At 46.6% G+C, this 24571-nt stretch overlaps 1 protein-coding gene across 1 annotated transcript in view; it reads right to left on the reverse strand.

The window, feature by feature from the left end:
* The window catches only part of PKNOX2 (PBX/knotted 1 homeobox 2), a 65971-nt gene that overhangs the window by 26324 nt on the left and 15076 nt on the right, over positions 1–24571 (reverse strand). Inside the window, 2 exon segments of the mRNA XM_042882624.1 lie at positions 1511–1589; positions 1916–2067. The gene's annotated coding sequence lies outside the window, so the exon portion shown is untranslated.

Raw genomic sequence — 24571 nt, forward strand, 5'->3', positions numbered from 1 at the left:
GGATTAAAGCAGCAGACCTACCCCAATTGCAGAAATGTGGATGGAAAGATATGCACAGGAACCAAGGCAAAGATTTCCCTGCCCATGGGAATCACCAGAAGCAAAGCAATGCCATGGAACACCCATAAAACCCTTTCCTCGCTTAAATCTGCCTCATTTCTTACTAACTCCTGCTAACATGCTTGCAAATTTTTCCTTTGGGAGAGTGAAAGGAATCCCTTTGGAGCTGGCTGCTTTCCTCTTTCCCATATGGCAGATAAATCAGAGCTCCCAACTTGCTGCACTTCTGCTTCACATCCCCCTCTTGCAGCTCTCTGGTCTTCTGGTCTTTATCACCACCAGGGAAATGGGTCTGGGTTTTTTATTCTAATGCAAAATTCCTGGTGATAGATGGCTCTCCAGAGCCTTCCCCATCTTGTAGCTCTCCTCTGGACACCCTCTGATAGTTTTATGTTTAACCTAAGAAGAGATTCCGAGGTCAACCCAATCCACACCTTTAGTAGAAACGGGGCCAAACCTGAGATCTGGAATAATGAGAAATTCAGCCACTTCGCCACATACTTAATCCTGTTTTATTTGGCTGATGGAAGGTCACTAGTGAGGATTGAGGCTGAAAGGGCAGTCTGGAGAAAATAATCCTGTCATTATTGACTGCCGTTTATTAAAAGGGCTTTCAGAGCAGGCAAAACTCAGAGAAAAGATGCAAAAGGTTTTGCACTGTGCTTTGCCATGCAGCCTCCAAGTGAAGCTTCACTTTGGGCTGAAAGAGCAGAAAGAACTGAACAGCTTTTGGGTTTTACCCTGAGATGCTCCAGCCCTCATCTCCGCTGATTTAGGAGGAGATCAGGCTCCTTTCCAGGACAGCTGCCCACACTGAAGGCATCTCAGTTTTCAAGTTAATATTTTGTTCAACAGCCAAAGATTTTTCTTTGCTTCTTTAGGAGGAAAGTTGCAGCCAATGGGGATTTATTTTGTCACCCTCTGGGTGCCTCCAGTGTTGGCACAGAGCAAACACATTTGTCACTCTGTCAGGCCCTAATTTTAGCGATTGGGGTTGACTGAGGAACTGCGAGATCCTTGGTTTCATGCACATCTTATTTTAAGCTCTGCATTTAAGTTATTTTTAACTGGTGACCATTTCTCCATATCCTACTGAGCTGCCAATATTTCGCAGTGATAACAGCCCATATTTGGGGTATTTTTATGACAAAATCTGTGTTTTCCTCTAGTCTAGTCGTGGCTTACAGCTCTTAACAATGTGCTCTCAACGCTCGAGCTTTAAAGCAAGATCCCCTGCACAGCCTGATTTCTAAGGAAAATAACAATAAAAATAGGAAAGTCAGCAATTCCTCTCTAATGCTCACCGAATTTAGCAAAGGGGCAATACAAGTGCAAGGTACCAGGAAAGAGCAGAAATCCCTCAGACAAAGCCCTGCTGAGGTCACAACTCACCATATCCCTCTCAATTCATACATCATTGCCCAATTAGTACAAAACGAGGCTGCCTTACCGTCTGTGGGTGCTTGAGGAGCCACTGCACGAAATGTTCCACAGCCACAAAAGCAAAACTTCTGAGTATGGGTCACAGTCTGGGAAATAAAATGGTGAAATATTGCATATGGAAAGAAAACAATGAAATGGAAGATGAAATATTACATAGAGGATGAAGCTTTTTGTGCTAGGTCCTCTGGCACCATCAATGAAGCCACTGCAGGCCACCCTGCAAGGGCAAGTCTGCTCTTAGAGAACTTCTTATCACAGGATAGGGCAAAAAATAGGAGGAATCAAGGAAGTCAGGTGAGAAGTGCCCCTTGGGGATGAAAGGTGGACTAGTGGCTGATAAGTCAGACCCCCAGGGACGTGACAAGCATCTCCAAGGAATGGGAAAAATGTATCAGAGCTTTAGAGGTCGAACCGAGATGTGCCTGGAATATGAAGATGCGCTCGATGCCAGTATATCCACAGGCGGAAAGCCACAGTTGTATCACGTCCCGTCCCCTTCTGCTCCTCAGGAATGACAGCTCCCCAGCACAGGATCTCACAGTGGGTTAGTGGTACAGTTTGGGTCTGAAAAGGAGAAAACAGGGAAAAAGACATGAAGCTGCCGCTGCTGTTGGCCATGCCCCTGTTTTGCACTGGCTGTCACCATTCCCATAGTTAATTACAATCTTTGCTTGAGTGTAAATGTGCCTCTACACTCCAGCTCAGACTGCATGAACCAGGAAAGAGCCATTAATTCAAAAACAGGGGAGTGGATCAGGAGGTTATCTAATAAGCAAAAGTCCGTATAAGTGTTAGAGATGATGCTGCGTCTCCCAAGGATCTGGTCTTTAAGGAAGCTGAGATTGGGATTTCTAGGCCTTTCTAAGCAGATCAAGTGGCAAAATTTCCCTGCCTAAATGGGATTTAGCTGCCTAACCCACTTAGGTGCATCTGCAAATCACCATATTTCTCAGTTCAGCTTTAATTATCTCACTAAATGCCCTCACAAATCTCCCTCTCTGCAGCGGTTCCTGTGTCAAAAAAAAAAAAAAAAATCCACATGGAAGGAAGCTTGCAAGGATGACTTAAAACCTGAGATTTCTTGTGACCAAGGTTGGCAAATGGGTGCTACTCCTTGACAAGACAGAAGTCAGCGAGCCAGGCGAGTCCAGGATAAAGATAGCTGTTATCTGAAACCTTCTGCATCGCGGATAATAAAATAAACAAACAAAAAGCGAGACCGAGCAGTGACTTGCATGGCCATGGGCGCATTTTGTGTTGTTTTTTTCTCTAAGAGAAAAGGAGAACGTAGAAAATGTAATTCCTGGAAAACTGGATGACATCAAGGCCTCCAAGAGACACTGGAAGCAAGTGGATGATTTCAAGGCAAAGAGACAAAGCTCCCCAGATCTCTGATACATACATCACCTCTGAGCATGCTCCTCAGATCTCCAATATACGTCTGATAAATGTCCCTCAATTTACATCACCTCTAGATACAAGGTGATAAACATCACCTAAGATCTCCAATATAACCTGCAATATCTACACTGATATAAATCACCTCTAGAGAGCTGCTCAGATCTCTTGTATTTGTCTGATACATACATCTCTTATATATATCACCAGTCTGGAGCTCCTCAAATCTAAAATATACATCTGATGTATGTACCTACCACGACATACATCACCTCTAGAGAGCTCCCCAGATCTCCCGTGCACGCCTGACATATCTACCATGCTATATATAACACCGCTACAGAGCTCCTCAAAACTCCAATAAACATGTAAGTCCCTTGATAAACATCCCTTCCAGAAAGCTCCTCAGATCTTCAATCTGCATCTGCCTCCCACGATATGTATCATACGGTACAGACCTCCTCAGATCACTCACATGTGTCTAGGATATATTTATACCTTGGTCTACAGCTGCTCAGACCTTGAATGCACATGGGATAAATGCACCCAGATATGCATCAGCTAGAGGAGAGCTTCTGAGATCCCCAACATCTGCCCAAATATCTGCCATGCTACGCACCACAGCCCCAGCACTTAAGTGTTTGTTTCAGTATCACTCCCATGACTTCTCCATGCAAAATGCCATCTGAGTTTCCAGCACTACAGTTGTGAGCACACATTTATGCATGTGCTCTTGGCACAAAATCTTCTCTGCCCATCCAAAAGCTGGACTCCAAATCTCAAAAAATGGAAGACTTGGTGAAGAAGCAAGAAGGCTCTCGGCTTCCTGACCAAGTGCAGGTTGTGCCGAGAGGTTGAGAGACTCAACCTGGGTTATGCTGAACACTCGGATGGGTCTTGAGTCCAAAACTCTTCAATTGCAAACATCATTAAGGATATTTATAATCAGGAGTAAAAACCTATGGGCTCATGCTTTGGCAGAGCAAGCACAGGCTGACGCTGAATGCTAGTCAAGGAGCTGGGATGTGACCTGCTTTGGATTTGTCCTGACAGTGTTTCCACAAGCTCATATTTTTGCAGCAATTTGTCGTCCCTGTAAAGTCTTCTTTCCTCCCATGGGAGAGACTTTTGTCATCTGGCTTTGCTCGTGTGAATAAAGTATGAGACCTGGAAGAAAAGGAGCAGATAAACAGAGCTTTGCGAGGGCTAAAATAGCTCCTGAGCAATGCTGATTTCCACCTTCAGAGCTGATCAGGGCTGCGGTCTTGGATACTGCATGCACCTGTTTTGACAGGGCAAAAATACAGCTTGCATGGCTTCTGCACAAAAGATGCAGCTCTTGTCACTGTCACAAGGAGCACAAATAGCCAGTCCCACCAGTAACGCTTCCCCAAACGCTCTTGCAAAGGGAGGTAGATCTTCATTAGCCAGCACACACTTTCAGCAACTTCAAAAGGCATCCTTTGAAGTTTATCAGAGGCCTTTGAAGTCCTGAAGATGCGAGAGGGAATGGAGATGTTGCCTCCAAGCTGCTCCATGGCAGATACAGCACTCAGTGCATGGAGCAGATGCTGGAGGGTCACAAACAAGACACACTGATGGCAACGATATGCAGTCCTGGCACAGACTGCATCTACAGCAATCCCCCAACCAACACACCCTAAATCCCCATTTACCCAACTTGCATCATGTCCATCAGTGAAGATGGAAACCCAGGTAAGGTACCAGCATCCCAGGACTTCAGCCTGTGCTCAGAATGCAAAAGGCTGCTTCCTTAGAGCATCCCTTTAATAAGGATTTAATTAAATATAAAGAAACGCTGATTAATATTTAGCAAAAAATAATCATTAAGGATTGTTGCAAAAAATGATGTTTCCTGGCATGCTGACTTGATTCCAGTGTGACCAAACCGTAGCGTTTCCTACGTCAGCAGCTCAGTGCTGTTTAACTGTGGCTCAGTTTTTAACAACTCCGTGCCAGCTCCTCTGACCTGAAGGAACAACAAACACTGACATCCCTGATAACGCTGCTGGCTTTGCTGAATTTTTTCATATCTCACTCCAAGCTGTGCCATCCCCAAACTCTGTACCTGCGGTGAAAATTGGAGAAACCCTATCAGCATGAAAAGTATTATAAATGAGCAAAACCAAGGCTCAAATTTCAGTTGTGCTCTTTGAAGAGCACCAGTCATAATTAAGAGGCGATGACTCCTCTCCAAGCACCACAGCAGCTCCAACACCCACTGCAAGCTGAAATAAGGAGCACTGCAAAAACTCCTTTGATTGTGTTTTGTTTTTTCCCCATCGGGCAATTTCAGAACAAAACGCGGCCCAGAGGGTGGGAGCACCTGAAGGCGCAGAGAGCAACCCGGCGTTCTCAGCCGTTCATCCTCCCACCTTCCCAGAGTCACAAGCTAACCCTGATGACGCCATCATCAGCAAAAAGATCTGGAAAGTGTCAACATGCACGCACCATTTCCATATTTCTGAAAAGCAACGCTGTGCACCAACCGCGGATGAATCCAAGAGCAGAGCACTGCCCCTGTAGGTGATCTGCATCCTTGGAGGTGGGGGGAAATGTAAAGAAATATGGGAATCTCCCCGCCAGGCACATGTGTGCACATCTGGGCACGGGGAACAAAGCGGCCTCACCACACTGCACCAATAAATAATGGAAAGTCAAAGTGCCCCGCAGGAGCGGCCCCACACTGTTCAGCCTTGGGCGAGATGGAGGAAAATTTGGTGCCCATGAGGTCTGAACAGTGGGATTAATAACACATCAATTTTAATGCAGGGCGGGTCGTGTTGTGTCGTATTTTTTTTTTTTTCCCCCTTTTTTTTTTTTTTTTTTCTGCTTCACAAACAGCAAAGTGAATGTTTGAGCATCTCTGCAGGGGGTTAATGAGGACTCTGATTAGTTATTCAGATTTGCCGATGCTGCCTCCATCCATCCTCTGACGGAGAGTAAAGGGAAAGGGGTTGCAGAAAAGCTCTTTAAAATGACCTGCTCGGCTTCACAGCCTGGGTCTGCAGGTTTGAGGGCTCCCAACAAACCCCAGTGGTAGAAAAGTACATTGGGAAGATGTGCAGATCATTTGTGGGATGAAAAAAAACGCTCTTGTGACACAATGTGTGTCAGGCGATGCTGATTCCTACAAAGACTTGAAGAAAAACATTGTTTTTATTTCACATGAAAAATAAATTCTTGGTTCTCTCAATAACATTCTTGTGCAATTCCAGTATGAACCATAAGAGCAAAAATGATGGAGGCAAGGAGGTAAGGAAAGTAAGGAAAGAAAGCAGTGAAGGGAGGAAGAGAGGGAGGGGGAGAGAGATGGAGAGAGGAAAGAAGGACAAAAGGAAGAGCTGGGATGTGCAAAGAAAGACAAACTGGAGCCAAGCTGGCTCAGTGAATGCCAGGCAATGCTGGGGTGCTCCAACCCAAACATGCTCTTTTCCCAGGATCACCTCCATATGTTTTGTTTCTGTTTTAAATGGCATGCTAATTGTTCTGAATTAAGAGCTCCAGCTGGAGGAGCAAACAAGCAATTTGCAACCTTGAAGATAATGCCCAACTTATCTCAAGTGATTTAAGTTTTGGGGGAAATCATGCCCTTCTGCTTGTGGAGCGTGAATGCTGACCTAAGAGATCATGTGAGTGCTAAAATCACATTGCTGAGATGATGAATGCAGCCATTCAGCAGAAACGGATATTACTACGTAGTGACAGCTGGGGGTAGGATGGTGAGGAGAAGAAAAAGAAGGAAAAGAAAAAAAGGGGAAAAAAAGGAAAATTTGCATATGGCTTTATATTAAAGACAGCAGAGATACAGGCTGCACTCTTCACTGCTGGGCAATCCAAAATCCGTAGTAGGGCTCACGAGTACTTTCTCCGTAATGTTTTTGGTGGGTTTTTTTTGTGTGTTTCATTTACATTCTGTTCCAAAATATGCACACTCTCAAGAAAATAAATCTTTCAAGCTTTATCTCTTTGCCCTCTTTCATCTCTCTTTCCCTTTCTTCATTTGCTGCTAGATGTAGGAGGCGAGAGAGAAAGGCTGAAATGATTATTTTACCATTCTGGATGGTCAACATTAAAGAAAATGTTGTTTTTCTTCAAAAATAATAATTATTTCCAGCACAAACAATGACCATTTGAAATAATTCATTTTATCTGCCAGATGTGGGATTCTAGAAGCAAAGTTTATCTCCATCTCACTGTCTGTTATGCCCTGTTCCGAGAGGAACAAGTACTGCTGGCAGTGAAAAGGACTCAACAGAACAGTTTCTTCTCCAAAGTGCAGCGTAAGCGTCGAGCAGATGCAGGAGGCGCTGCCTATGACCACGACCAAATGTTTGCCACCAGGCTGCGGGTGAATCCCTCCTGCTGCCCCCCAAGGCTGAGCTGGGACTCAGCGTCCATCCACTCCCAATGGCCGCCCAGTGCAGCATCCCATCAGAGGACACTGACGGTCCCATAAGGTCCTCTGATGAAGATGCAACAACATTCTCCTTGTCTGTCTCTATTTCACGAAGAAATAAGGGTTTGATTGTGCCCCAAAGAAAGGAAATGGGAGCAGGCCTCAGTACTGATGCTGCAGTGCTGGCTCAACCCTTGGGAAATCCCTCTGCCAGGACTCACAGCCCCGGAGGCCCAGGATGAGACCAGGAGATGCCACCAATCATTCTGGCACTGCTACCAGGAATGGCAGCCCTTGGTAAAAGGCCAAAGCGAGCGAGGCGATCTGACGCCGCACCGTTCCCTACACGCCCCGTTACGCAGATTAATTCTTCTTGATGGAGAATTACAATTAAGGCTCCATCTTAAGGAGATATCAGCAATCAGATATCTTATCAAATGCCACCTCAATTATTCAAATAATCCCTAGCTCTAGATTTGGGTGCTGTTTAGGGAAAGTGCTCCCATTAATGTGCTGACACTTCCCCATCACGTCCGACATCCTCAACTTCGTGTCTGATTATAGAATTTGCATTCAATTTAATTTTTCCATCTGGAGTAAATGAATAGTCCGAGTACCTACCCCATCCTTAATTACATTTGTTAAATTAAAAACCGGGATGTGAGAAATTTAAATGCACGGAGCTCTGTGGCCAGACAAACTGCTCGTTCAACCTGCCATCTCCTGCTCCAGTTTCTTTTCCTTCCCCACAGCCACGCATCAAAGAAATTACAACAAGAAAACAAAAATTCTTTATAAATGATGAAACAATAGATGATCTTTTGACATTTCCAGTGCTGTTTGCAGGAGAATGAGATAAAATGTAATAAATTCATATACTTCTGTGTGTTTCTTGGCTCCAGCAGCTGAAATTTCCATCTCTTTATGCAGAAGTCCTGGGGAGCAGAAATCCTTGATAATGCCAAACAATTCGACACTTTATTTTCTCTTTACTCCACACCACGCAAAACACAGGCTTCAAGCTGCCAGCTGCTGGGAGTGAAACCAGATGCCACAGCCCTTTTCCATATGGAAACAGAAATCGCTCCGTCTGGGGGAGGACGTGAGTGCAGTGCTCTGTGACCCCGGGCTGCTACCAGCAAAAGCGAAATAAAATATTGCAGTGGTGCAACTGGAATTTGTTACCCCTGGCCCAGTTTGGACCAAACCCTGAGGAACAGCAGGGAAGGTTTGCCCTGAGCAACTAAATTTCCTAATTTTCAAATGAAAAGGTAACAGTGGAGGGGGCAAATGCAAGCACTGAATGTGACTTTTTTGAAAGAGTTTTGCTGAAGCTTGATGAATTCCCATTCTTATGGAGAAATACACCCTGATGAAACTTGAAGTGTTGGCATTAAGAGGTTGATTCAAGGTGGTGAGAGAAACGTCCAGCCTGATAAAAATAATAGTTAAACACAAATTGAAGATAAAGCGTTTATGGCTTTGGCCATTTTAGGAGCAATGCTACATACATCACATGCTGGGAAATGTTGGGTAAGTATATTTGGCTGTTGATTCCTGTCCAGATGCCAGCGACAACAAAAATGTCCAGGAAAGTCTGTTCTTAGTGCTCCCAAAGACTATTTGAATTAAACAACTTGTATGTGGGTAAGTAAGTGTGCAATGGTAATAATCCCCTGGTTTGGGGCTTGCGAGGCTGGTAATAAAATGGCTAAAAATATTCAGGAAAGCCACGCTCGGGTAAAGTGAGACAGGTGAGAGCAGAGCCCAAAATAGCTCCTCCCTTTGCTCTCAGCATGCTCTGAGCTCCAGAGGCATTTCTGCACTTCAGGAAAGCTGGATTTGACCCATCCAAAAAAAAAAAAAAAAAAAAGAAGCAACTTTGGAGGGGTGCAACAAGATGAACCCCAACCCAATCCGAACAGCAGGATTTGCCCATCAGAGAAATCCTTGGATGCTGCAGCTCCTCTTCCTTTCCGTCTGTCTGCTTTGTTTTGAGTTAACAGTTATGGTGCCGGAGGAGAAAACATCACGTTTTAGCAATGAGGTCCCTGGTGAGTCTCTTTAAAAATTAATTAGTGCCATGCGACTTATTAGCTATGAATAGTAATTTTAGCTTTTGTAACTACTTTACCGCCTTCCACACCACCAGCGTTCCCATTTTACGCAGTCCTTCCAGCAAAGTGGACCCTAACACCACAGGTACCAAGGAAATTGCTGCCTGTATCTCCTGGAAATCCACTGAGACATCACACATTCCCCCACTGTGTTTTCTGTGGTGCTTTTGAATAAACAAAGGCAATGGTTGCTGAGCTGCCTGCAGAGTTGGCATCATTCACAGGTGCAGGCTCACAGCATTCCAACTCTTCTCCAAGGGCAAGAGCCTGGCCAGAATCCCATGACTTCTGCATTAAGGTGAGAGCTACACAGAAGAAGCAGTGGCTCCTGATTTGGCCTAGAATCTAGGATGAAAGTCCTCTGAGCATGGAGCTCCTCCATGGCTAGAGATTCCCCAACCCTGGGGGGGGGGAACCTTCAAGGATGGATTTCCCACCACTTCCACCATCTCCACGTATGGAAACCTGCCAGCCCCAAGGATGCACAGTGCCCCATCAACCCTGGTGAAAAAGATCCCCATAACCCAAAGATGAAGATTTCCCAACTCTGAAGGACGGAGCTCAACAAAATCCAAGGCTAAGGTCCTCCTCACCCCATGGACCTGGATTCCACAAACTCCAAGGACGGCAGTTCCCCAACTACAAAATGCCTAAAACCCACATCTGTAAGCCCTCCCAACCTGGAGGGCAGACATCCCTCAAACTTCCAGGATGGAGCCCCTCTCCAAGATGTGAATGGAGACTTTCCAAGGAGAGATAATCTCTATCTACAAGGCCAAAAATCCCTCCAAATGCCAAGGAGAGACCCTTCCCGAGTCAGAAGGAGGGAAATCACCCCCGGGACCTTGCTGCCAGCAGCTGTAGCCACTCTGTACCAGACAAGACTTGCAGACATCATCCCTGGTTAGACACATCTCACCCCTCCACTACCATGGAGACACCGAACGAGCCACCATTCCACACTGTGGGGCAGGAAAGCCCCATACAAGCAAAGCAGCCGGTGCTGAGGGGCCTCACCACGTCATCTGCCTTCAGGTGGATGGCGAAGCCAAGGGGAATTTGCAGGACATCTGGAATGTATTCATTTTATGGCATGTTTCATATCACGGACAGGTACTTTGAAGCAGTAAGCAGTAGCAGGGCGGCACGTCCCCCTGGGTGGGCTGCGGTTTGCGCTTTCAGCGTGACAAAGGGGCTGGGGACACAGAGCTGACGTTTTCCAAACACAGCTTTGTGCCTCTGGGGACAAATCCAGCAACAACTTTAAAACCAAAAGGAAAAATAAAGGACAGGAGGGAAAAAAAAAGAAAAAAAACCACACAAAAAAACCCCATCCTCCAAGTATTTAAGTGATGTTGATCCCCACATCAGGCCATTAACAGTCCCATCACAAACTGTAAATGACTCAGATAAATTAAACGGCTTAGCAGCTGCGACAGAACACCCTTCTGAAGATTCATTTGTTTCATGGAAAAGAAATTAGTCAGGAATTTAAAATCTTTCCAGCAGCTTGACACCCTGCTAAAGCCCACATGTTGGTGCTTGCAGCCCCTGAAGGAAAAGTCCTCTGCTATCATCCCAAATCTGGAAAGCTGGAAACGACCATCCCAAAGCTGGGGATGAGCATCCCCGAGCAGGAGACAAAGACATGTGCCTGTTAGCATGCTGCATATGAAGCTGCACCTCTCCCATTGGCCAACGGCACATGTGTTAAGAGACTCAAGCAATGAACTGTCCTTAAAACAGTAAGATTCAGCTCAAACATCTGCGATGGAGAGGGAAACCCAGCAGCAGAGAACAGCAGTGACCAAGCTGCAACAAAGAAATGGGGGTGGTGAAGTGCAAGAAATGGGTTCATCTCCTGGGAGCACAGAGCTGCAGTGACTGACTTGCCCCCGGGGCAGTGAGCTGCAGTGATTCACCCCCCTGTGCAGCACACCACATTGATTTCCCCAATCCCAAGCAGAACCACAGACCTCAAACCTCTCCAACAGCCCCAGACAAGGAAACACGGGGGCCAAGCCGTGCTTGCCAGCCTGCAAGCTGAATGCCCTTTCTCCCATGTCAACACACGAAAATAATGTGTTAAACCACTTCTAAGAGCTCGCAGCACTCAGAGGCCTCCACGGCTCCCGCTGCTGTCACCCTCCATCCCCGTCCCTTTTCACTCATGCAAGATTGAGGTTTTTCGCCGTCAGCCACATTCATACTTTACTGCACAGGCAGCACCATCTCAAAACTCCTTTTAGTTGAAGTTCAGAGCTATAAAAGATGCAAAATGCTCCTAAATTATTCACAGAGAGTTTCAGTAGGAGGTGGTAACAGCAGCACCGTGGGAAAAAACGAAGGATTTGGGGATGGAGCCACAACCCTGAGTTGTCTCCTTTTGGGTGGCAACCTCTTCTTGTAGTTGCCGAGGGAAGGAAGTGGAGGAAATGATAAAATAAAGGAGTGTGAGGAATTCAAGGAGCGCCCATTTTTTCAGATCTCACACACCTGGACTGTTTGGATGTTACTTCTGCCCAAAAATAGGAGGTGTTTCTTTTTTTTCCTTTCCACTGCGAAGCATTGTACAGTGTGAGCTGTTTGCTGCTCTGGGAGGCTGGGAGACCTGCAGCACTCCAGGCCCTCAGAACCACTGGGCTGTATTTGCCCTTTGGCGATGCTGAAACCTTCTCAAACTTTACAAGACTGGAAGAAAAAAAATTAAAACATGGCACAGGAGGAGAAAATGCAAACCATGAAATCCCATCTTGGCAAGGAGGGATAGAAGCAAACAAAAAAACGGGGAAAATTTAATAAGAAAGTCGGAAGCGACTTTACACTTCAAATACGCCCAGCTTTCAAAGAAGGAAAGCTGTGACAGCCTTTTCCTTCCCCGCTCTCTGCGTTCTGCTCCACTCGGTTCAGCATTCGGCTGCTCCCGGGATGGGATCCCACTCAGCCTTCAGCTCCGGCTGTGGGCAAACCCCAACAACCCCACACACAAAACCACAAAAGTAGGGCACCAAGCCCTGTAAGATCCAAACTCAGCTTGATGCTCACTAATTACCCTGTAATAGTATTTATATGCTGCCGGCACGCTCGGAAATGCAGCTCCTAATAACCGAGTTCTGCATCAATATTAATGCCCTGGCTTGACTCTCAACATTCAGGGAATGGTGGGAGACAAAGAAACATCACAGTGAAGTGAAGGGGGAGATGAAAAAATATACGTTTTTTTGTGTTTAGCAGGAAGGGAGTGCTTGAGATCAAATGATGGGATCCCCGTGGGTGAGGATCAGCCGTGAAAGCAAATATAAATTGTACGTTCCCAACAATCTTCCCATGGCAGAAATTTCCTGCCATCCGTAATCCCCCAAATTCAGCTCCCCATAGGCAGGAGCAGGCTGGGAAAACACCTCTTTCCTTGTTATGGGAATGAATTTCTGAAGTTTGGGGCTGATCAGCATTCCACAGCCTGAGTTGCTCTGAGACAAGCAACAGCAAATGCAAAATTCCGGTCTGGGGTTGGCTCAGCTCAAACAACCAAACCCTTCCTTCCGGGAAGCACCCCTTTTCAGTGACACTTCAATTCATAAGAGAAGGACATCCCAACATTTCCCAAACGCACACACACACACTTCACCATTTGCAGAAGTGCGGGGGACACAGCGCAAGTTCCAAATGTGCCCCGGCGCACTCTGTAATTCCATTTAATTCTTTTTTCTTAATAATTTCCATGCAGAGACACTCGGCACACTGGGAGCATTTAGGCAGAGTTTAAATGGAGTTAATAAACTATTAATAGCCCGCAGTAAGCTGTGATAGATCGGAGCCGCATGGGCTGCGTGTGCCCAGCAGAAGGTGTGACTGCTGCTGTCTGCAGTCAGCGCACAGCACAACAAATCACACGAATCTGCCACAGAAAATCCAGCTGGGAAATCCCATGTCTGTGGGGGCAGATGCACACGGCCAGGATTTCTTCCACCAGAGGAACGGGGCGATGGAGCGAGGTGCTGACGAGGCGTCTCCCTGCAGAGCGGTTGCTGCGTCAACCCGCGCCTCGACCCTCTCATGGGTGCTGATTCGCCTTTCTTAGTTATCAGCATTCCAATATATGGCATCCACAGGCTTTCTGTGTGGATGCCATAGAGTTCACCTTTAGCAGAGCAGCGTGCCAGGAACTCCACGTCAGGACATTCCCAGCTCATCATCCTTCTGCACTTTCATTTCCACGCAGGTTGAGAATCGCCCTATTTTTAGGCAATTCCAATCGAGCAAAAGGCAAATGGCTGAATGCTCCTGAGGATGGATGCTCTGCTTCCCACATGCCTTGAGGAACAAAGCACGGTTATGAACAACTACTGGACATGGATTTATGGGCACACTTTTTAAATAACAGCTATTAATACTGCACTGATCCTTCAGAGCAGAGCTGATCCTGTGTCCACGGCTGCGCTAAGAGGAAGCGTGACTCAAACCAACTGCCCAAAGACTGCCATAAAAGTCAAATACTGCTATAAAGTGACTTCAGATATTAAAAGAAATCCCCCCAAAGAGACTATTTGTCACCTCATTTGGCAATTTTGGCTGGAAACAGCACTCTGCACTTATAGCCTTGGCCATCAATTCTGGTCGAACTCAAGATCTTTTTCAAAAGAGCCACTGAGGGACCCAACGGAAACAGCAATTTTTCCTACAGAAACAGAAATTTTCCCAAAGCTGAAATCTTCTCTCTGCTCAGTATTTCCTTGTTCTAATTTGTGGAAAGAAGTGGGGATGTCTATTTTTGTGGATTTTTTTTCTTTCATTGGAAGAAGAGCTGTCTGTGAGAAGGGCTCAGAGGGCAGAAATGAGACTTTCTGGGGAAAGTCTTTCCCTGAGACTTCCAATGGATTCCCATTCAAGAGACACTGAGCAGCAGCATCCCAAAAGCAGCCCCCCAGAAGTGTTTTTCCATGTTTCTTTGTTGATGTGGTGGAAGAAGAACCTCGAGAAGAAGCAAAACTCTGGTCCAATTTTTCCTGCGGCGAATGTGTGGTGCTCATCATTTTTAGAGGCATCCAGAAATGCTGCTTCTCCAACATCACTACATCAGCCCATAAGATGGGCCATTCCTATCACTTCCAGCACTGAAGGAAGCACTTCTTCCCAATCACCAGGGAAAAACCTCACGTCTCCATGACATAAAATGCCTGCAGGACTTCAAGTGGCCATTTTTACCCAACTCTCTGGATGCAACTGCCCCAAACAGGGATTTGCCAAAACAAAACACCAACAGCCCAACCCCTGCTGAATCGGAAAGACGGCCAATTAATTAACTGCAAACTGGCAGAAGCCAGCCTGAAGTCATTGCACTTTCTGTCTGGCCATCCACGCTGGACACGGCTTTTTTTATCGGTGTTTGTCCCCATTTTCCTTACACTGAGATGGGAACCGCAGGCACTGTGATGAATAAGAGCAGTAGCCATTTGAGGCTCACTGTAGCTTTTTGCCTCTCTGTTGAAATCTATTGGCCTACGTCCTACACAGCTGCTCCCAGCTGAATGGATGCAGCCCACCTCCAACGCCAGCGGGCGATGGGATTTGGCCACCAACCAACATGGGAAAAAATACAACTGTTATTTTGTTGGTTGTTTTCTCTTTCTTTCTTTCTTTTTTTCTGTTTTTTTTTTTTTTTTTTTTTTTTTTCTCTGTTGTTTTATTTGGATTTTTTTTTTTTTTTTTTTCACTTGGAGGAACATGTCCTGATATATATCCAATATTGCAGTTCTACAGAAAAGAGAAAAAAACCTCTCTGCTGTCTTTTGCCTGCCAAAGGCTGCAAGTCAAGAGATGCCACCATGGGATGTCAAAAGCAGAGCAATCTCCTCCAGGGGAGAAAGGCAAAATCTCACGTCAACATTGCAAATTTCAAAGGCCTCCAATGAATACGGTCCAGTGATGCTCTCTGATTCTCTCCGACGTCTCACCGGCTTTGTGCAGGGAAAGCTCATTTTTGTGTTTTTCTGGGGTCTCCAAAACAGCAAACGGGGATTCTAGGATTATTTAATACCAAGCCTACGATGAAACAGTGCATTTTTTGCCCATCTGGTCTCCTCTGAAGGAAGAGAACCAATGGCGAGGAATGGCCCTTTCTCCAAACCGTTCGTTCAGGACGGAGAAAAATGCAAAGTTTTGAAATGCCTCGATGAAATTTAATTTTTGTTTGAATCAACAGCTTCACTCTGTGCCATTTTAATGCTATTTTAAGTTGAAATGTCAATTTGAAACTAACATTTAAAAATGTCAAAACATTTCAAGTCTGCAGACAGAGCTGATAGCTTTTGCTTCCATGTGTCCAAACAGAAATCGCTTTTGGAATTTTACCCTGAAAAAATGAAAAATCAATATTTTGACTACTTGGAATGAAAACAAAGTTAAAACATAGTATTTCCTGCAGGATGCAAACAATATTTTCTGACAAGCTGTAATCACCAAAACCTAATCTGAACCAAATGTTTGCTACCAAGGGCTGCTACAGATACGCGAGAAGAGACACGAAGTGGGGATTTTGTTATCGCTGTCTGTCTGAATCCTTTCTTCCAGGCCATTTCCACGTTTCCTCGGCCCCTCTCTCCTATTACATCCCAACAGGCTCCAGCAAGGTCAGGCGCGGGAAGCCCTTCCTACCAGCCAGGCTGTTTCCAACACCCTGCTTTTTGTTATAAGGACTTATTGTGGGAAAACCTGGAAAAAGGACACTGCGTTTCCTGCCATGGAATCAGCGTTTGATTTCTGAGGGATCTGCAGCGCTCACATCAGCACCGGTTTGGGGGACGAGGGCAGAATGCACCCAGAGCTGCAGGGAGCGATCCTGTGTCAAATCCCACATAAAAGCCACTTGGCAGTGATCTCACCTTTTAAATTCCTGCCTTGGAAATGTGTTGCCAGAAAAAAAAAAAAAAAGAAAATAAGGCAAAGAAAAGCAACCTGTGCTGGTTGTCTGAATAAAAATCAGGTTTACTAATTTTTCCCACCCCCTGCAAAACCATGGAGGTGCACCAAGGGGCAAAAGCTGCTACTTTGGGGAGTTTGGGGGCTGCAGAGGAATCTGCTCGGCCTGAAGATCGCGGTCCCGGCCGCCTCCACCACTTGACGGCTCCGTCCCCAGATTTCTTTCCTCGCGTTTCCCTCCGTGGCGCTGAGCCCCGCGTGGGGAATAGCGCAATTATCTCGTCTCGCCACATTTTTCCAGCCCTGCCTGAGGTTTAATTAAAGCCAAGCGCAAAAACACAGAGGAGAAAGCGCTTCGTGTTGATATCACCCCGCCACATGCAGGGAAAAAAAAGAAAAAAGAAAAAAAAGGGGGAAATAAAACCTTTATCACAGACTTTTTAATTTGTTGAACCTCCCAGCTTGGTTGGATACTGCTCCTTTATCGTATTTCCCTTAAAGAAGTGCATACAATATATTTACAAGGGTGTGCATGAGCACATGGGTGCATAAGCATATATCTACACACGCATACCGTGATACATACGCTCCCTCCATATATAAAAATATATATTTAAACGTTCCCTAATCCCCTGTAATCTCCTTGAATTACACCTAAAACGCCCTCCATGCAGGTGACCTTTCCACAAAAGGCTGTTTCTATGCCAACAGCATTGTTTGATTCAGTCAAGAGAAAAATACGGCACAAAACCGCCTTTAATTATCTTAACTCGACGGCGCAGACTGCGTGCTGGAAACATCCCGTCTGGGGGAAAAAATGTCAACACGAAATATTAATTAATATCCAGAGGGTTGGAGGGTTTGCACAGGGTGCAGCTCCTCGGCCACCGACTGTGTGGCTGGGCTGCAAAATTTTGCTCCAATTCTCCGTATTGCTTTTGGGTGAGACTCCCATCGTGGTGTCATTTTTGAGCCAAATCCTGTGGTTTCACCCTCCTGTCCCCTCTCCCATTGCACCCGAACTACGGACATTGGTTCCTTCAGAAGCAGCCACACAACTCCGGCGCACAGAAGTCTGAAAGTGACCAATTGATGGCGAGGGGGCCTGGGGGTCCCCAGATCCCGCTGCTCCCCCAGCACAGAGCGCTCAGCGGCCCCCAGCTGCGCCTTTCCATCACACAGCCCCTCTCAGCTCTGCTCCTCCGGCGCTCTCCCACCTGACCCCAACGCCAGCACTGCCGTCTCCCGCTGCCCACCGCGGCGACGCGGCGCAAATTCCTGCGCTTTATTTATTTGTTCTGACTCGACCCCGACACCTCGGCGGCTCTCAGAGGAGCGCTGCTCCCCGACGGTGCGGAGGATAAAAATACGGGTTGCCATGGGAACGTAAACTCTGGAGGTCGAAAATATCGGAATTAACCTCGCGCTCATTTGGGTCCCGAAGGTGGGGTTTCACACCGGTTGGCCGGGGGGGCTTGGGGAAACGGAGGCCCCGATTCACCCAGCAGCCGACGGCCCCTTTTCTCTCGCAGATGTTTTCCCACTGCTGCATGTTCCCATTTTGGGTTTCAGAAAAAATTTTAGAAAATGAAAAATAAGGAAATTGCTTTCCTCTCATCTGTCAAAATTAAGGCTTTTTTTGCCAGAAAATGCACCACGATCGCTTAATAGCAGCTAAATTACAGCAATGAGGCTTCAGCACCGGCGACGCTCGGCGAGTTCTGCCCAAACCTGCAGTGCCGGTGGCTCCGAGCGGCTCGGCCGCACCGCTGCTGGGGCACAACAGAAATTCTGGGGGTGGGCAACTGCAAAGGAAAGCAAACAATTTTTGGCTTCATAATAAGGCGATAAATTTGGTGTCAGCAGCCAAAGGATAGGCAGCGGGTCACAGCAAAAGCTGAACAGCAATAAAGGGATTATGAATTAAAAGGGGGCATAGTTAATCCTCTGTGCAAAGAAAGATCCCCATCATTAAACCTGAGTTTCCAAAGACAAAACAGAAGAGGGAATTCATTCCTCTTTGCAGAAAAAACACAGAGTTACTGGAACTAATTTGTTGCCGACTACAATAAACTGACTCCATTCTGACACGTGAGGGACGCTGCAAGTTTTGCAATGCAGTGCAGTGCATTTGCAGGCTTTACAAGGCGATGCACTGCACTTGCTGTCTTTGCAATGCAATGCAATGTGCACAAAGGTTTTGCAATGCGATGCCCTTGCAGGATTTTGAAACTCTGCAAAGCATTTTTGCAAATCTCCACTGCATGCACGTTTGGACTTTTGCCACTTGGCAATGCAAAGCCTGTTTGCTCTTTCATAAAAATTATTTTTACTTCGGAACTTTACAGTGCAAGGTCCGTTTGCATTTTATTTTATTTTTTTGCAACTTTGCCGCCTCTGTCACAAAGCTCCACGTGACAGCAGAGCTGGCTGGCTGCACAACTACTGACACTATTTAAATATATGTATATATATACACATATATAATTTTTGCAGCTCCGTAGTGCACAAAAAGGATGATTTTCCCCCAGAAATTTGCCATGGGGAAAGGAGGCCTGCTTGCAAGCAAAGAAAGAAACCTAATAAAGTAGAATAGTTGGAGCAGTTTGGTGAAAGCAGCCCCTGCTGAACCTGGCGGCCCCACAATCCCCCCCAGTGGGGCTCAGCCCTGCCCCCGGCATGCATAAGCAACCCCAAAACATTCCCTGCAGGGGGCAAAAACCACCCAAACACGGCAAAGCTGCTGGAGGATGCTGAGAACATGATGTGGTGGACTACTTCCCCCAAAAAACCTCTGAAAAAGCTGTTTTCTGTATAGCAGAGGGATGGAAAGTGCTGCATCTGGAGCCCAACTGAGCAAATGGATGGCACCTCACGATGGGTCCATATGATTGCAGGGCTGCAGCCCAAACACAGAGTCTGAGTGGGGCAGAACAGGGGGGGGCGAGAGCACAGCATCACCCAGTGCCCACAGTTACGTTCTATATACAGCATACATGTGAAAATTGTTCATATATGAATGCATTATAATGTGTCACAACAAAATTATGCATTTGCATGTATGTGTGTATATGTGTAATATTTCCACATATTTATTTATATGCATGTATTATATGTAAGTTTTTATGGGTGTGCATTATTATTATATGTACATGTTTACATATGTGAGCTTCATTCCTTGCAGCAAATATTTGTTATAATGTATAATAATGCACTTTAAATATGGGAATGCAGAAAGCAGATCTGAGGTGAATGTGATCCCAAGAAGGCCCAGAGAGGGATGAAAGGGCAATAGGGCCACAACACAAATGCACTGAGCTCTTCAGTGTTTGCTCCTTGTCACAAAAGGACGATGCTGGTGCCAGATTGCAGCCCTGAGAGCCCTTCCAAGCCACCCCCCTGGCCATACACCACCCTTTTTTTCCCCCAGAGTCCTTCACTGCTTCATACAGAGGGAGATGCTGCATTTAGGACACAAAGCGATGGCCACAAAGTGTGCCAGAGGAGGCTCAGGTTGGGTACCAGGAATCTCTCCTCTCCCAAAGTGCGGTGCTGCACTGCACAGCTGCACAGGGGTGCTGGGTCGCCGTCCCATGGCTCCACAACAGGAACTGTGAGGGATGTGGGCAGTGGGACGGTGGGGCGGGCTGGGGTTGGACTGGGGATCTGAGAGGTCTTGGGGATCTCATGAAGGTCCAGCCTCAATTGTTCTGTGATTCTGTGAGACTGCAAAGGCTTTCAGAGCTCCAAAATCACTCAGCCCCAAAATGGACGCTGCTGGGTGGGACAGTGGCCGAACGCACTGCTCTCCTGCTGGGAGGGAGGCAGAGGAGCAGAGGTGTGGAGCACCGCTCCACCATTCCCACCCAGCCCTGTTTGTTAGACCTCCGCTAATGAAAACAAGCCAATAAAAGGCACGTCGAAAATATATTCATTAGGATTTATAATGCTCATTAAAACTGGCTGTGTACAAAAGCATGACTTCGCTGCAGAGAAGTAGGGGAAAAATGCAAATTCTTCGGCATGAAAAGAGGATACCTCCCTAATCGCCCCAATCAAACGCCGCGCAATTATCTGCGGCCAACCCGACGGGTTAAAATTACACTGCTCATCTCCGGACACAGTGAGGAGCCGAAAAGTGTTTCATTTTAATAAAAATGGAATCTGGACCCTGCAGAAACCAGCGCCACTAATGACGTGTTTACACAGAAAAAGACAATTTCTATTTAATGGTGATTACCAGCGAGAACAAATTAAACTTCCTGGAGTATATGGGTTAGAGATAATGGCAAGAAAAGAAAGTTATGGAGTGCGTTTGTGTGTAAATCAGGGGTGTGCACACGGGGGTGCAGCTGCACGTGGCTCTCTCTGGGGATGCACCTCCCACCTCTCTGTGCTGCTGCCTGCAGCTCTGCATGCACAAAGAGAAACGTTTTTCCACCACTATGCATGCACAAATGTTTGCATGGATACTTCTGGAAGTCTGGAGTGGGAAATACAGAGCAGAGTGCTCGCTCTGTAGCTTGCTGCAGGAGTTGGATTATTTTAATTTGACTTGTTGCATCTCACTGAGAAACTGTGCAAAAGTTGCAAAATGCACCTCTCCCCACTTGGCAGCTCGACTGCAAAACCTCCTGGCTTGTTTTACTGCTGATTTTTTTCAGAATATAACCCCCAGAAGACAAACCTTGCCTTGGTTCATGCCTCACAAACTCAATTTTTGTGTTCCTTTGTGCCAAGCAAAGGGACCTGCGCAGACACATCCCAGGAACAGCGCTCTGCCGTTGGCTTTCATGTCTGACTGCTGGATGGGAGCAGAACCAGCCCAGGTGTGAGCCCTGGCCCAGGAATTTCTGCTCGGAGGCACAGAACGAGGCAGAGTCTGGGAAGGTTTAATAAGGGCAAAATTAAAACTGTAACCAGAGCAGAATGCAGAAAGTGGTACAGGAGGGCTGCAGAAAGTCCTGGCAAAGGGCTGCACAGGTGGGGCACGGGGAGCAATGTGCAGAAAGGCAGCAGTTTCCGTGCATGCAGCAGGCTTGCTGCAAGCTCCAAACACTGCAGGAAAGGTGAGGGCTACATGCCCCAGAGAAAACAAGAGCAGCTCTGCATTGTGTAGCATGTGCTGCAAATGCACTAATCAATGCATCGATTCAATGCATCTGGACTAAGCTGTCTCAGTCGTTGCAAATGCTGCAGCTCTGAGGATGAGCTGTGCTTCTCACCCTGAGTTTTTGTAAAATGAGACCAAGGCAGCTGGCCTCGTGTCTGCTAGGACAGGGTCAGAAAACTGTTGGATAAATGCCATAGCAATGCAGGAAGCACATGGTTTGTGCAGCAGCTGCATGCACACTGCAGGCATGGATGCACTGTGCGAGCTGAGCTGGGAATTACCTTTACCTTAGATGAAGGATGCTGGCAGAGATTAGGTAGGGATGTTGGCCAGGATCAAATGGATGCTGGGCAGGACCACCTCAAGGCTGTGGGTGCTGTTATCAGAAGGAGGCTACCAGCTACGTCCAAACCCAAGATGCCCATTAATATTGGTATCAAACCCAAGATGCTCACTAAAGTCAAAGCAAGGACGCTGGCTAGAGCCAATCCATCTAACAGCAAACTGAAAACAATGGCTGGATTGGCCACAAAGAGCCAACAACTGCCCCAAGGAGGAGGGCCAGAACAGAGCCAAAGGTACTGGCTGCCACCAGTGCCAGGATTCAGGGTGGGCTGGAAGCACAGAGGACAAAGTTAACCTAAGGCAGAGGCTGCAGTAATTCATTACCAGAAAACACACAGAGACACTTTTTGGCACACTTCGTATCCAAACCCGCAGCACAGAGCAGCCCTGCGCTTTTCCTGCTTTTTTTCCCCAGAATGTTTTTCTCTACAGGGATATTCACTCTTGCTGAGGGCCGTTTTGCCTCATTCAAAGGCTGCCAGCAATCCAACATCAACCAAATCTAGGGAGATCTGTCCCAAAAACAAATCATCTTCAGTGGGTGCTGAGCATCCCTGGCTGCGAGGAAGGTCATGCCATCTCACCTCCAGATGTTCTATAATTGGGGATCTCAGCTCTTTATGCCACCTTTGGGCTTTCATAATTAAGAATTTCAGCTCTTCCAGCCATGCAGTCCCAGCACCCTCTGGTTTGCTTTACTCTGCACTGAAGAACTGCTGCTCCTGGCACCCATCTGAAATAACATCTCCTCCTTCAGCTGGTAGCGGTGTTCCCAGGAAAGAAAAATCCATACAAAGGCATTCCCAGAGCTGAGCTGCTAACAGCCATCCCTCTGCACGGTGCAGAAAAGCGATGTAGAAGTGACAAAAGTAATGTTTGCTTTTAGGGCATTTCCATCCCCGTTTTCCAAAGCCAGAACTGCAGATTTATGGCATTCCTCTGACAGCCACTCCCAGCAATCCTCATTTTTTGACACTTTCTGCTCAGTTCTTATTCATGCACTTCAAGATGCTCCAGTTGCTGTTTATCAAAGATTGCATCCCTACAAAATAACATTTTTAAGGAAAAATCCCACGTTGTACACCGCAGTGGAAGTGAGGGCCTGAAGGTCACTCCAGACTTCTATTTTCAGTAAACTTGCAGCTGTTTAACAGCACTTTGTCTCCATCCATCTCCTGGCATTCCGTGGGTCGCGGCGCTGGGCTGGGAGCAGCGTGGGGACGTGGCACAGACAACTGAGCTCACAGTGCTCCCATCATTGGGCAGACAGATGCAGGCACAACCGCAAGTCTTTATTCACATGGCAAAAAAAAACACTTTTTTTTCCATCTTCTATCAAACTTTCATGCTCTTCTCCGATTCTTCCCTGGGCACCACATTTTTTGGTGGGTTTTTGGCTTTTTCCGCTCTAAAACAGCAGTAGTTCCACTCTTTCTATGACTGCTATGCCCTCAACAACTCCCTTCACCCCCAGGTTTCCATGTTTCCCCTGCTAGGGATCCTCTTGCAGGTTGCTTCCAAAAACAGACATTTTTGCAGCTGCGATACTCACTAATGGTGATTCCAAAGTGATTCTCCCCACATTCAGACCTCCATTCGCACACATCATTTTCTAGGTGGTCCCACTGTGCCCAACACAATACGTTCCCCCCTGCAGTTTCTGATTCTGTTCCAGTGAAGCCCCCTTTTGATGCTCATGATGCTCATGTTGGAGCAGTCCTGAGCCACTTGCTGGATCAGGATCTGAATAAATACTGCAGAAAACCCTTTAAAAGTGAGAGGACACCCTCTAATTTTAAGCCCTGCTTCTTAGCCTTCCAACATAGCAAATAGTGAAGTCCTCCCCACAAGCCAGGACTAAACAGAAAACAGAAAATAGGGGGGAAAAGGAGAAACAAAAACAAAAAGAAAAAAAAAACGCTTCTCTAAACAAGAATGATATCCAATTCTGGCTCAAAAATAATACCTAGCGAGCCTTGAAGTTCTGATGGAAATGCAAAATGCTCTGCAGCCGGCCTTGGCTGCTCTGCAGATGCAACATTTTAAGAGAATAGTGCATTTTGCAGCAATAATTACTGTAATTTTAGGCAAGGAGGACTCAGCTGCAACACAGGGAACTCCTCCAGTGCTGCTTTGTGCAGCCGAGGCATCTCCCATCAGATGGCAGCGGGGAAAAAAGGGAAAAAAGGTGGATTTTGTGAGGCAGACAGAGCTTAGAGAAAGGAAATCAAAATAAAATGAAGTGAGAAGTGAAAAGTGGCAGCTTGGAGACAGGGAAAGCTGCACGCCTGGATGGAGACACAAACACAACGGTCATGGTGCAGAAAGGGAGCAAATGCACCCAAACGCACCCAGGCTTCTGCAAGCAGTGCTTCTCGGTGCTGAGAACGGCCCGGCGCTTCCCTGGCCTCACAGTGCCTCTCTCCCCCACAGTCAGCACTTCCCCAACAGGACGCCCCACTTCTCCCATAGGGTTCCCTTCAACCAAAAGCAAAAGCTCCCCAAACGCTTCTCCTGTTGGGAAAGTTGTTCCCGATAAAATAAAAGAAGCTGTTTAAATCTCTTCTTTTCTTCTTTTTTTTTTTTTTCTTTCCTTTTTCCTTCCACGCCAGCCCCACAGAGCTGGAGCTGAGAATACATTAGCCTTTAATGAAGTGAAACCCTCATCTTGCCGGAGACACCTCATTTAGCGCAATTGTTTCGGAGCCATTACAGAAAGACAATTACAAGGAAGCGGCGAGAGTAATTGGAAATGCT

The sequence above is a fragment of the Lagopus leucura genome, unplaced genomic scaffold, assembly GCF_019238085.1.
Source record: "Lagopus leucura isolate 7727_CA_CO unplaced genomic scaffold, USGS_WTPT01 Super-Scaffold_100034, whole genome shotgun sequence".
NCBI classification, from domain to species: Eukaryota; Metazoa; Chordata; class Aves; order Galliformes; family Phasianidae; genus Lagopus; species Lagopus leucura.